Source organism: Hyperolius riggenbachi, chromosome 6 (genome assembly GCF_040937935.1).
Source record: "Hyperolius riggenbachi isolate aHypRig1 chromosome 6, aHypRig1.pri, whole genome shotgun sequence".
Classification (NCBI taxonomy): domain Eukaryota; kingdom Metazoa; phylum Chordata; class Amphibia; order Anura; family Hyperoliidae; genus Hyperolius; species Hyperolius riggenbachi.
In genome coordinates, this window is record NC_090651.1 from 319,853,418 (window position 1) to 319,865,537 (window position 12,120).

The 12,120-nt window shown below is 46.2% G+C and overlaps 1 protein-coding gene across 2 annotated transcripts in view; it reads right to left on the minus strand.

Moving 5' to 3' along the window:
• BCL2L12 (BCL2 like 12) overlaps positions 1-308 on the minus strand; it is a 64,354-nt gene extending 64,046 nt beyond the window's left edge. For both annotated transcript variants that reach the window (XM_068241374.1, XM_068241375.1), the window contains exon 1: positions 188-308. The gene's annotated coding sequence lies outside the window, so the exon portion shown is untranslated. The remainder of the gene's footprint in view (positions 1-187) is intronic.
• Between the last annotated feature and the right edge of the window lie 11,812 nt (positions 309-12,120).

Here is a 12,120-nt window from a genome sequence, read left to right on the forward strand (position 1 = left end):
ACTCTACTATACAGAGTTTGGCTATTTTTAGGCTACTAATCGCATTAAATTACTATTACTTAGGAAACAAGAGACTGCAGGTGTAAATTACTCAGTTGTACCATGGAGAGGTAATTGATTTTCACAGCACTGTTCATGGGACCAGCTGGACAGGAGAGAGCTCACATGATCATTGGATTGTACATACCTCGTCCACACTGAACGGCTCCACCGGTGATCTGAGCTCGGCAGATACCAGCCTGCCTCTGCCGCTCACCGGGACCGAAACCATCAATTAGCAGCAAAACTTTCAGCCTGAACTCTAAGCAGAGCCGTGCGCATGCGCAGCCTCTCCCAGTGCAGGCGGCTGCGGCTCAGGTTACAGGGTAGACAGCGGGCTGTGGGCGGAGCATCCCTGACGTCACCGGACTTGAGAGTTTTGATGTCAGATTATTTTTGTCTAAAAATAAAAAAGTAAACAAAGAAGAAAAAAAAGTATTTGTTTGCTACGGTATATTATCACTCTATAGCAAACAAATAAGCTACATGCAAGGGGTGAAAGGACAGGAAGTACATCAGTCCCTGCAACTGTCCCACCAGAAATCTCGTCTCTATTCTACTGAGACTGTGCTCTGTATCGTTGTTCAGAGATGCCTGCTTGGAGAAAGGAGAGCCTTCAGGAAGTGCTAGAGATTGTCTATGAGATGCTAATATTATCAAGTTGATGCAAATTGTAATTTATGCTGCATAAAGACAAAATAAAAAAACAACGTGAAATATGCATCAACTCTAAAATATTATTAGCATCTCAGGAACCATCTTTGAGTTACAGATTGCCCAGTAAGCTGGGTGGGTGGGGGAAGGGCAGAACGCCTAGCAGTGTGTAACGGGCTGAAAAGGACCAAAAGCCCAGAAAAAAAGCAGAAGTTTGCCTTCTTAAAAAGGAAGGTATTTGCGATTATTCAGTTTGGAGTGAGCATATGATGTCTGTCACAATGCATCACTGCTAAATATGCAAATCATCTCTGTTGCCCCTTTAAGCCAAACACACCCCCAGAACCTCTGGAATGCAATGATGTGTCAGCTTGTTAAAGTGGACCTGAACTTTTGCACAGGACAGATGAAAGAAATAGAGGAATGCACCCAGTGGCGTAGCTAAGGAGCTGTTGGCCCCGATGCAAGTTTTCCAATGGGCCCCCCAAGCACTCTATACATACCAATTGATACAGCACACCAAAACCTGCCAATGGCAGCTACAGTGCCAGAGGTATAAGAAGGGGATGGGGAATAGTTTGTTGATGATTACCACCATTCAAAGTATCTATAGAAGTGATTATTGCCAGCAAAAGACCAATAGAGAGCTAATACTGTAGTTGAGGGAGCGCCCTTCAGGTCCAAGGGCCCCTATACGGTCGCAACCTCCGCAACCCCTATTGCTACGCCCCTGAATGCACCCTGTATGTATTTAGAGAGTTTAGCTTGTCTAATTTTAATATAAGGACACCATCTTTTGGAACATGACATACTGTATTTCGTGGATATGTATAGAGATACCACATAGAGCCACATTAACCCATGCCATGCACTGAGGAGAACCAACCAGTCTGAAACAGTCTGTAGGCATGTTGGATTATTGTAGCTCTGTACAATTAAAGAGGGCCTGAACTCAGAAATTTCTTTCTCCTCTAAAAGATAAGCAACAGCATAATAAGCTTTAAAGAAAAATATTTATTTGTTACATATGATACAAATCCTGCAATAAATCTGCAGTGTGTCTACTTCCTGCTTTCATGGAAGGGTTAACATCCTGCGTTTACAAATTAGCAGCTTTGCAGAGGCAGCCAGCTGACACAGCTGAGAGATCAAATTACAGTTGTGATTATTATTCAAGTACCAAATGTTACCCCTTATAGTAGAATCTTCCTCTGTTTCACCTTGCCCCCAGTTATTCTACCATGCCTCTGATTTTATTTATGTGTATAGTGCTTACATGTGCAGCACAGAGTAGATAGTCCTGTTACTAAATGGTTAGAAATATCCAATGCAAATGCAGTAATAAGGAGCTCCCCGAAATGCAAATGCAACAACAATGAGCCCCAAATAACAAATGCACCAACTATGAGCCCTCAAATGCTTATTGCAGGGGGATACCAGAGAAGGAGAAGCAGGACTATGGGCCAGTGCACACAAAAAAAAACGCTAGCAGATCCGCAAATGCTAGCGGTTTTTGAAGTGTTTTTTCAGAGCGATTCTAGACATGTTTAGAGAGATTTTCTAAACATTCCTAGCGTTTTTTGCAGTGTTTTTGTGTAGCATTTCTAACAAAACCGCTTTAAAAAAACGCTCTGACCTAGGGTTTTTCAGAGCGGATTTCCACTTTCCTATACTTAAAGGGATACTGTAGGGGGTTCAGGGGAAAATGAGCTGAACTTACCCGGGGCTTCTAACGGTCCCCCGCAGACATCCTGTGTTGGCGCAGCCACTCACCGATGCTCCGGCCCCGCCTCCGGTTCACTTCTGGAATTTCTGACTTTAAAGTCAGAAAACCACTGCGCCTGCACGCCCGTGTCCTCGCTCCCGCTGATGTCACCAGGAGTGTACTGTGCAGACACAGACCATACTGGGCCTGCGCTGTGCGCTCTTGATGACATCAGCGGGATCGAGGACACGGCAACGCAGGCGCAGTGGTTTTCAGACTTTAAAGTCTGAAATTCCAGAAGTGAACCGGAGGCGGGGCCGGAGCATCGGTGAGTGGCTGCGCCAACACAGGATGTCTGCGGGGGACCGTTAGAAGCCCCGGGTAAGTTCAACTCATTTTCCCCTGACCCCCCTACAGTATCCCTTTAACTTTGAGGCAGAATCGCCACAGAAATCAGCAAAAATGCTGCAGGACCCGAGTTTGCGTTTGGGAAAAAAAACGAACCGGTCTAGTGTGCACCATCCCATTCACTTTCATTAGCCAAGCAGTTTTTCCCCCGCAAGCGTTTTAAAAAACGCTCAGAACCGCTCTTGGTGTGCACCAGCCCTTTGTTGTTCTGTGGCAGTTGTAGGAAACCCTGGTTGAAACTTTCTGCTGTAATCTATTGCATTACTGGTTACAGGTAATCAGAAAACCTAAAAGGCCAGAACAAATGATCAGGGCCATGGAGGAACATATAGAATATATATACGATAATAAGAGGGAACAATATGAATATTTCTAAGGATAGGAAAGTGGCCAAACACAATACAATTTTTTATATTTTCTTCATTTTAATTATGATTGACTAGTCAATTAAGCCCGTTTGAAAAAATAGTTGCTAAATTGACAGAGAGAACCACGCACAGCTGCCCGCACACACATGCGCCCATGTACGCTCGCGCGCCCAGGAACGCCCACATCCACTTGGCGCCTGCAGACATGGCAACTTGGCAAGAGCTGTGGCTCTGTGCCAGCGCACTCGGCACCTGAAGCGGACGCAGCCCATGTATGCAGATTTCTGGCCTTTTATTAAGTAGGATTTTTCCAAATGATTTTAACTTTTTATACATGGGACAAATGTATCACTCAAATTCTAAAAAAAGGATTGAAAACTCATAAAAAAATTGGTTGGATCTATAAATCAAGTAATGAACAGTGTACCCTACATCATTCAATTTTCTGAAAAAAATGGTCAGATCTCTCCAGCATGGCCAGTCGATACTATGAAAAAAATTTGGAAAATCAAATTTCTCAATCAAAAACAATATATGTATATTTGATTTTTCTATATAACAGATTGTATCGAGAAACAGTAACATTGAACATTTTGATTGTATCATGTGTGGCCACCTGACGTACATATGCTCCAATGAATGAATGAATGCATAGAGTCACATTTACTTTATTTAAAGCCATATTACATTAATGTTCTTTTTTATTATTTTGATTTTTAGTGTTATCTTTAAAATATTTACAGGTCTTACTTTTTAGATATTCTTTATAAAGCAAAGTCCTGTTATCCGATCTGAAGCAGGCATTCGGAAGTCTCAACGAACCGGCTTGTCTGAGGGGGATAATCGGTGTGGAACGTTAGTGTTTTATTAAGCAGAAACTTACAGAAAATCTGGGCACTGTCTTCTACACATTTTGCAGCTCCCATCGGCTTTGTGGCATCCATGTACGGGTCCCGGTATGTCCCGATGCATGTCAGGTGATACGCCAGAAGCCGTACATAAAAGACGCCACAATGCCGCTAGGAGCTGCAGAATGTGTAGCAGTCTAGCAGACGGCGCCCAAATGATGTGTACTGTATTTTTTGGACTATAAGACTCACTATTTCTTCCACAAAGGTGGGAGGGAAAAAGTAACTGCGTCTTACAGTCCAAATGCAGGGAGTTCCTGACTTGTGAACGCCTGCCAATACGAACCTCCGACCCGCCGCAATGTCAGGGACTCCCTGCACTGTGCCCATGCAGAGGAGGACACAGGGGACACAAAGGGGCATAGAGGCAGACATATGGGGGACAGAGGTGGGCACATTTCGGACACAGGAGGACATAAGAGTGACAGAGGAGGACACAAAAGGTACAAGGGGGCATGAGATACAAAGGGGGAATAATCCACAAGATGCCCCTTCACCATAGATGCACCATGTTTGGTATTTTTCCTCTGTTTTTTCTCCTCTAAACCTAGGGGCATCTTATGGTCAGGAGCCTCTTAAAGTCCGAAAAATAAGGTAAGTTGTTTCTGGGGTTTAGTGCTATTCTAGCACTGGTGCATTTTAAATGTATAATATTTGGTTTCACTTATGTGAGAAAACGCGGAAAAGCCGCCGCGGGTGCTCAGAGCAAGGCGGCTGTTTCCGCGTCCAATGCGGCGGATTCCGCATCTGACGCGGCGGTTTGCACGCATAGGCCTACATCTGTCAGTATGGCTGAACGCGGAGAAACCGCCACATGCTCGGATAGCGGTGCGGCTGGTTCCACGCCCTGCACAGCGGATACATTGCAAAACATGTCTGGTGTGGCTGGGACTGATAGTCCACACAGATTCAGAAGGACGCGCGCGTGGAGAGGCAGAACTTTTATGACAGCCAGAAGGGTGTCAGCTGACCAAGCCGGTCAGCTGACAATTCAACCATTTCTGATTGGTCCAGCACTTAGGGGAGGCGCTGGAGAGCGCTATAGTATATATACTGGGTGCTGGTCATTTCTCTGGTGTCTGGCGTTGCGATCACTACGTGGTAGCACTCAGACCTTGTCAGTATCTGTGATATTATCTGTGTTATTATTTAGACCAGTTCCTAGGTGTTGATGATCAGGGACCTCACACCTCAGACTAGGAATTAGCTTTACCATCTAGTTATACTCAGACCAGTTCCAGGGTGTTGATGATCAAGGAGCTCACACCCAAGACTAGGCATTGTTGATTATTTGTTATGACCTTCTGCTTTCCTGACTACTCTTCTGATCTCTGATTAGGTACTTTGCTATATCTGATACTCTGTTGCCGAACTCTGCTTGTCTTTAGATTCCGCATCTGTCTCTTGTCTCTGTCCCTGATCTGTCTGTCTGTTGCCCACCCGGTTTGCCCGACCTTGAGAGCTATCTCCTCAGTCTAGAGATAGCTCACAGACCTGGGGGTGACACCCTTCCTTGGTGTCACTCCCACTCTGTCCTTCCTATTCCTAGCCTGACCCCTCCCTCGGGAGAGTCTCAGGCTTGCGGAAGGAACGTGTTACTGTGCAGTACTCCTTACTGCTGTGCACCTGCTCCTCAGGTGCAGTCCTCAAAGTATTTCTGTTGCACCAAACACTCTTATTACCCAGGTGTCCAGAGGTTAGAGATATATCTGATTATCGGTGATACTGCAGATCATCAATAATCGGGTATATATCTGTATTCTCGGTGATACTGCAGATCACCGGTAATCAGACCCTCTCTGTGTTACACCGATCGTTACAACTTATGTATGAAACGCACATAAAATATTCACCATCACCAACCATATGAAAGCAAACATGACACGACCATTGTAAAATGTCTATTTATTTTATGAAGGGGAAGATCTTTTATGAGTGCCTTATCTGAATAAATGCTATGTTTATATTTCTTGTAGACTTTTTATACCTGTGTGAAGAATTGGGTGAAACTCAAGAAAGGCAAGGCCACATGGTTGGATATCTTTCTAAGGGGTATGTACTTCAGTTTTTAATCTTGTAAATATTTTATTGTTAAGGGAACCTTTTGTTTTTGCTCATGTGATATGCAGGGAAGGATAGTAGTGTTTCCTGCACATGTGTTTGAATGGCTTGTCTGTAATGAGTATTCGTGAGAACGTGCAACAGGTTGGTTGATTTTGCTGTTTAATTGACTGCAGTTCTTTTAGCACCTTTAAAGGGAGTCTGAAGCAAACTGTAAAATAAAAAACAGATACTCACCTAAGGAGAGGGAAGGCCCTGGGTCCTATAAAGCATTCCTGTTCCTCTCCTGATCCCCGCATTCCCCCACAGGCTCCCTCGTTAGCAGTCTGCGACCAATTAGTCATAGACTGCTCTCTTCCGTGTTGGGGATACTTAGGCAGTCTCAGACTCTGGCTGCCGCAGTACAGAGCCGCTGGTCTTCGGGAGCCCGAGTGCTTATGAAGATTGCTGAAGTCTCCCACAGCGGGAGATTCAAACGGAGTTGCCTGCGGGGGAACGAGGAGACCGGCGGGAAAACGGGAAGGCTCTGTAGGACCCAGAGCCTTCCCTCTCCTTAGGTGAGTATCTGTTTTTTTTATTTTTTAAAAAAGATAAATACAGACTTAAGGAGAGGGATGGCTCTGGATCATACAGAGGCTTTCCATGCTGTCCTTCAGTCTTCCACTGCTGCCTGGGACCCTCCTGGACATTGCAACCACACTCTTCGCACGAGTGAGACCATGATGCCCCCATGTGAGCACGGCCAAGCCTGCACAGTAGAATGGGCTTGCTCATGCATGAGCGGCTCTGGCTTACTGCGCAGGCTCAGTATGGCCACGCTCGCACTTGAAGAGGAGCACTGTCACGAGGGTGGGGTCCAACAGGAGTTTGTAGGATTCATTGGGGGTCCATGTTCGTCAACAGAGGACAGCATGGGAAGCCTCTGAAGAATCCAGGGGCTTCCCTCTCCCAGGGCCAGTTCTAGTAACAATGGACACCAGGGCAAAATTAACCTGGCTGTGGGGCCCCCCAACAGACACTTCCCGATCAAAAAGCGGCATTAGGGGCCCTTTTGTTGCAGCCAAATTTCCCTCCTTGTCCCTGAGCCGGCTGCTGATCCTCCCTCCCAACCACCTCCCAACTTAGCTGCCCATTAGCACAGGTGACTGGTGAGACACTACACTGCCAAAGACTCTGCAGAGGCCCCAGGGAGCAAAATTTTAGATGGGGGAGACACTTGGGAGGCCCCTACAGGCTTTGGGGCCCTGGTGAAATTGCTTCCTTGACCTCTATGGTAGCGCCAGCCCTGCCCCCTCCTTAGGTAAGTATTTAACTTAAAGGGACCCTGAGCAGTAAGAAAAAAATGAAATCTGGACTTACCTGGGGCTTCCTCCAGCCCCCTGTAGCCCGCAAGGTCCCCCGGCGTCCCTTCCGTGGTTCAGCTGGCATCTCCGGTAATCTGGTGACTTTGGCTGAAGTCACACGTGCACACCACCCAGCATGCACCCTGCGCGTATTCATGCCAGTCGCTGTAATAGTCCTTCGTATGCGCGGTTCAGTCTTTAGAGAACCAGGCATATGCAGGATCCGATCCCCTTGGGCACATTGCTGGCCGGCCTGTGCAGACACGTGTCAACAGTGTAGCTGACAACACATTCTGTAGCTATGTGGGGGGTGGAGGAACAATGGAGCAGTGCATGCTTGACTTTACGTGGCAGACGGGGGAGCAGTGCAATGGGTTCAGCCGTCGCAGGGGTAAAGCTGTTCTGCCAGGTGGATCACTCACAGGTTGGTGGTCGTGGGTCGCTGTACACACGCCTGACCATCAGTTGAGGTGGTCGTTATCACCCACCTTAGTCAGGCGTGTGTACAGGCCTTTACTCAGATCAGATCTCTTCTCCACATCCTTTGTCTGTGCGGGTACCTCAGATCTCTGTCTTTGGTCCCCTTCTCTTTCCCATCTGTATGATTAGTCTAGGACACTTAATAAACTCATTTGGTTTTCAATAACACTTATATGCAAATGATGCACATCTGTACCTCTCAGACCCAGACTGACCAACAAATGAGATTTGTCAGTTGCCGAGACACCTGTTCCTGATTGCTTGTCTGCTATATCCTCTTTCTTGACTTCTCGCTTCCTAAAACTTAATATGAGTAAAACAGAAGTAATCATTTTTCCACTGTCTCTGTCCACTTATCTGCCTGATACTGTATATCAATAAATGTTAATAACACCCCTATAACTTAAGTTTCCAAAGCACTCTCTCACTCTCTAACCAGCTCCTTTTATTTTCAGGTCAAACACATACTGTATCTTGCATCTGACCTTTTCGCACCCAGCTAAGATGTTAGTGCAAGCTCTTATAATATCTCAACTGGACTATTGTAATATATTACTTTGTGGACTACAAACTAACAAACTGACACCCCCTATAATCTGTACTGAACTCGGCTGCTCAAATTATTTATCTTTCATCTCACTCCTCCTCTGCTGCTCCTCTCTGTCAAGCTGTTAAAGTAAACCTGTAGGGAAAAAAAGAATCCCTGGGGGGTACTTACCTCGGGAGGGAGGATGCCTCTGCATCCTAATGAGGTGCCCCTTGTCCTTAGTCAGCCCGATCCAGCACTGTAAGAAAAAAATATAACAAATCCATAAAATTCCAATTCACCACTGCGCGCATGCATACTAATGGCTTCCCGCTCCGGTGGAATAAGCTGAGCCCGATCAAGCTTGGCCATTTCTGCCGGAGGTGGAGCAGGAAGCTGCTAGTGCACATGCGTGCATGCCGACAAGTGGCCGACAAGGAGTTCTTTGGGGGTCCCAGCGCTGGATCCCCTCTACTGCTAAGGACAGGGGAAGCCTCTTTATTATCCATAGGCTTCCATTTCCCAAGGCAAGTACCCCCGCCGAGGGGTATTTTTTTTAATTACAGGTTCACTTTAAGCTCTTCACTAGCTGCCAATTATCCAAAGGATTCACTTCAAACTACAAAGCTCTCCACAATCTCTCTCCCTGTACATCTCCTCACTAATTTCTGATACCAACCCAACTGCAATCTCTGCTCTGCACACGACCTTCTTCCGTCATTCTCTAGATTCACTTACTTGCATTTACATATACAAGATTTATCACTTGCCTCACCCCTCCTCTGGAACCCTCTTTCAAAACACATCCGTCACTCTCCAACATTTGAAATCTTTAAAGGGACACTGAGCTCTAAAAATAAACAAAATTGGTACTTACTTGGGGCTTTCTGCAGCCCACCGTAGGTCGGGAGGTCCCCTGGCGTGGTCCTGGCTCCTCTCCCAGTCCCTCTGCCGCATACCGCACCGCCGACACGTGGGCCGGGTGTTGAGCTCCCACTTCCTGAACCGGGACGCTCTTTGTCATCACATCGGCCGCTACGTGTCATCACGGAGGCTGGCGTGACCGTACTGCGCATGCGCGATTTAACCAAGCCCCCTGCAGCCGTCATGTGCCCTCACAGCTCCTTTAGTGTCTTCCGGTCCCCGACGCGGCTTAGTTTTGTTTTCGCCCGACTATCAGTCGGCCCCCGGCAACACGTTCTTTTCTTCACCTTCAAGCACGTAATGCGCATGCACATGACGCGCTTGACGGCGAGGAAGGCGAAGAAGAGGACGCGTTAAACCAAAATAGGCCGTAGCGGGGACCGGAGGACACTCAAGGAGCTGCGAGGGCACAGGTCGGCTGCAGGGGGCTTGGGAAAGCCCCAGGTGAGTGAAACTTTTTTTCTATCGACAGTTAAGGTTCACTTTAAACCTAATTGATCCATTTTGAAGCTGTATACATTTGCATACAAATTTACAGAATCCTGCTAATATTAGATACTTAGCTTGGGAGGGTCCTCCAGAGGCTTCTCTTCCACCAGGCCAATCCAGGAGAGGCGTAGCTATGGTTTTCAGTGTCCAGGGACAAAGACAATTTTTGAAACCCCTCCCCCGGACAAAATGGGTGTGGACTCGCATCAGATTGTGGGTGTGATCATGAGTGGAGACAGATGTACAAATGCTGTTTAGATAGCCACATGTGCCCTCTTCCCCCCCATAGATAGACCAGATATGCCCCCTTCCTCCTTCTTATATAGCCAGATGTGCCCCTCTTCCCCCTGTTTATCTAGCCAGATGTGCTCCCCCTTTTCTGCTGCTGTTAATCATTCTAAACTCCTCTGCAGAGGGAGGGAGAGAAGCAGGGGGACATCGGGCAGCGAGCCGCCTCTCATGCACATGGGGGTGCAGCGGCTGTGCTGAGCGCCCTCACCGTGCTGCACCCGGGGACATATGTCCCCCTATAACCACCCATAGCTACGCCTCTGCAATCCAGCTCTGAGACCCCTGAAGCACAGCCACACTGCACCTGTGCAGCAGCACTGACACACTCGTGCTTCGTCAGAGAAAGGTAAGCATCGATTGGGTCTGTGCTACTGTGCATGCAGCTCACACATGCACATTAGCACTGACCCAATCAGGCTCGGCTTTTCCTGTTGAAGCCCAAGCAGATCCGTGCTACTGTACATGCGCAAGCCGTCAACAAGCTCTTGTCAATGGTTTTCATGTGGGGGACGGCACTGAAATAGGCCAGTTGTGAAGGACTGAGAAGCTGGAGGATCCAGAGGCTTTCCTCTCCCAAGGTAAGTACCCAAGTTGGGTACTTTTTTCCCTACAGGTTTCCTTTAACTAACTATCAGATGGGATGCTTGGGGCTGTCTGTCTGTATATCAGCTTTAAAGGGACCCAAGATGAGAGGAATATGGAGGCTGCCATATTTATTTTCTTAAATAATGCCAGTTGCCTGGCAGACCTGTTGATCTTCTGGCATAGGAAGTGCCTGAGTCGAAACCCTGGAACAAGCATGTGGCTAATCCAGTAAAACCTGAGTCGGTTGAGTCAGAGTATCTGATCTGATGCATGCTTGTTCAGGGTCTATGGCTAAAAGTATTAGAGATACAGGATCAGCAGGACTGCCAGGCAACTGGTATTGCTTAAAAGGGAATAAATATAGCAGCTTCCATATCCCTCTCACCTCGGGTTCCCTTAACCCACACATATGTTTTATTTTTTAGCTAAACTGTTGCTATATTGGTTATTGTAAAGGAGTGTTTAAACTGCTTCTTGTTCTAATCTGTCCGGTTTTCCAAAGTATAATATGATTGCAACATTTCTGGGATCATTAACAGTAGGATTCACAAAAAAGTACCTTTTTTGGAGGAAGAATAAGAATAAAACGTAGCTTTTAATTATTGTTTAAAAAGGGGATTAGACACAGAGAAAACTAATAGTGAACATGTGAAACAATTGGGTTGGCGGACAAAAAGTTATTTGTCACTTAGACAGGCCTGCCAATTTCCCAATGTTAATCTTATTATAACCCTACACCCCAAAGGTTTGGGGTGTAGGGTTATAATAAGATTAACATTAGTTTTCTCTGTGTCTAATCCCCTTATCAAACAATAATTAAAAGCTACGTTTTATTCTTATTCTTCCTCCAAAAAAGGTACTTTTTTGTGAATCTTTTTGAATTCAGGTGTGTTTAAATATCATTAACAGTAATCAGTCTTCATATTCTTATTAATCAGCACTTACCTCCCTGTGAAATGTAGGAAATAAATTGCTGTTATGAAATGTAGCACTGACAGCCAGATAATGATACCATATGTTTTACGTGTGGGAGGATGAGTTGTCACACATTGGGGAACACCTACTCCTGTAGTATGCAAATCATCTTGTGAAAGACGAGACAGAAAAAAAACAGTGTTTGCTTCCTGCAATCGTATAAATGAATATAAGGTGGCGGTATACTGTGTGAAGAATAGAGATGGCTCGGACCTCCGATTTTAGGTTCGTGAACATCGAACGCGAACTTCTGCAAAAGTTTGCGTTCACGCGTACCATGTGAACCGCAATAGACTTCAATGGGGAGGCGAACTTTCAAAACTACAAACACTAATTCTGGCCACAAAAGTGATGGAAAAGATGT